The following is a 2,571-nucleotide window of genomic DNA, read 5'->3' as shown; positions in this document are numbered from 1 at the left end:
GCTAACAGAGTTGTGGAAGAGTGGAACAAACTCCAGAGTACCGTCATAGAAGCTAAAACGTTGTGTAGTTTTAAAAATAGATTAGATAAATACATGAGTGGGTGTGGGTAGGTGTGAGTTAGACATGACTAGCATGTGCTACTAGGTCTGATGCCGTGCTCCTTCCTTTAGTGGATGTTGCCTGACTGGGCGGGTCGTTGATCTAAGCTGGGGGGTGACATGGGCCTGCCTCGCGTGGGCCAGTAGGCCTGCTGTAGTCTTCCTTCTTTATGTTCTTATAACCATTTGTTTACGCAATGCATAGCACTACAGGTAGTATTAATATCAATGATAACATCCATGCCGGAAATTTACCCTGACGGAAAGTAAGGAAGTAACAAGGGTTTTTCTCGTCATATAGCCTTGATATTATCTGTAAGCTCTTCTACTCTCTGCCTTTTCCGTGTACTCTCATTTATTACTTGATATGTAACATTGATTCGTCGTTTATGAAACAAAACTATGAATAATTTATGAATGAGTGATCTTAATCAGTAATTCACGCAGATGTGTTATCTTTCCTCTCACTTCCTCTCCCGACACCGGGTCACCTTGAAACACTGGAGTAACTGTTGTTAGGTAAGACACATATGCAACAGTTAGGTATCTGTTGCATATGTGTCTTACCTAACAACCTGTCGGTATTTTATACCATTTTAATGTTCAAACTGGAGTAACTATTTAGCCTTACTTAAAAAAAAACAAAAACAGGATTTCTCTAGGAATAAATGGGAACGATATACTTTGTGGAAGGTGTAACGTTAACTTATATTTTTAATATTTTAATAATGATTTTTTAATGTGACAATTAATAAAATCAGTTGATAAAATCAGAGTCTTTGTTAAAAGTCATGAATGCCTAAACCCTCCTAATACTCTATAAATCAATCAACGCAACAGAAGGATGCTGATAAACTCACATTATTTTTTCGTCAAAAACAGAATAAACATTCTTCTCCATAAATCGAATATTCATCTTACCTAGACACCAGGTCGCTTCTCACTTTAGTAAATATTGTGTTTTTTTTTTTTTTTACAGATTAACGGTAAAAAGTAATTCTCACATTCTGGCAGACGATTGCTGTCTACTCAGCTCTTCTTTCACGTCGTGGCTACGGAAGGTATGACATTGATCTCCAGCTCATGATCAGGATTTCATATCTGCCATGATGTTAACTATTGATGTAGATAAGACACATAGGCAACAGTTAGGTGTCTTTATTTCGAAACGTTTCGCCTACACAGTAGGCTTCTTCAGACTATGGAACAATGCTCTTCTCCAGACTGAGGGACTGACCACCTCAAAACTTTAAGGGTGATGGACTGATTACATCGTCTTCAAGTCTCTTCTGCTTCTATCAACTTTTCTGTACTCGACTGAAGAAGCCTACTGTGTAGGCGAAACGTTTCGAAATAAAGATACCTAACTGTTGCCTATGTGTCTTATCTAACAACCTGTCGTTATTTTATACCATTTTAATGTTCATCTATTGATGTAGTTAAATGCCTGATGTCAAACACGACTTGGAAGACTTACAATTGGGTTCTAGATACTCAGACTCCGACAGAATGTATATGAAATCCAAAATTTGATTAAAATTTACTCTTGAAAAAAAACAGAACCGATATCAAGAGTTCAAAAACATCTCTCTTCTCTTTCAAAAAACATACAGGAATTTTTATCTGACTGCACAATTCCTCTATTAAATATAAAAGCGACTACATATTTTTTTTATATAATTCGGGAATCAGTTTTAGAAAGGGCAAAAATCTTTTGGATAAAACCAAAAAAAATTAAAATAGTTGGCAGAGGCGATGGTAACTATTTTCTTAATTCACTCGACATAAAGTCGAAAGAAGTGAGGCCAAAATTATAGCAGAAAATGTGGTTGCTTTCTACAGTCACTTCTCAGTTATTTCTATCACCTCTGAATTGCACTGGTCTTAATCACTGATCAAATTCCTAGAAAATATTTTGAACATCAATTTAATTTTTTTTTAATACTATTTTATTTCGGGGAAAAAGTCTGAGGTAATTTTTAGAACTTCTTAAATGTGCTGCAAGTCACTGGAAAAATCCATCATCAGATTCCTAGCAACCTTTTTTGCATTATCATGGCACTACAGCCTCCAATTAACAGTTTTCTGATAACCTATGGAGAATATTTTCAAAGGTAAGATCTTGATGGTATATCATGGAAGTAAATGGTATAATATGCCGACACAATGGAAATATAAAGACATGAACAGTGTAATGTGATTCTCTATTAACGACGTTTCGCCCACACAGTGGGCTTCATCAAGTCACAAAGAGATCTACCTGAGTGAAAGGTAAGTGAGAGGTACGTGAGTATATAAGTAATGTGAACCATTATTGACCTGACCCAGCATTCTCCACCTGACTCCATCCTTATATAGTCACGTACCTTTCACCCAGGTAGATATGTTTGTGACTTGATAAAGCTCACTGTGTGGGCGAAACGTTGTTAATAAAGGATCACATGATACTGCTTATGTGTTTATTTTTCCATG

Source organism: Cherax quadricarinatus, chromosome 77, assembly GCF_038502225.1.
Source record: "Cherax quadricarinatus isolate ZL_2023a chromosome 77, ASM3850222v1, whole genome shotgun sequence".
Taxonomy (NCBI): Eukaryota; Metazoa; Arthropoda; class Malacostraca; order Decapoda; family Parastacidae; genus Cherax; species Cherax quadricarinatus.
The sequence above is the reverse complement of the archived record's forward strand: the minus strand, read 5'-3'. Positions refer to the sequence as shown.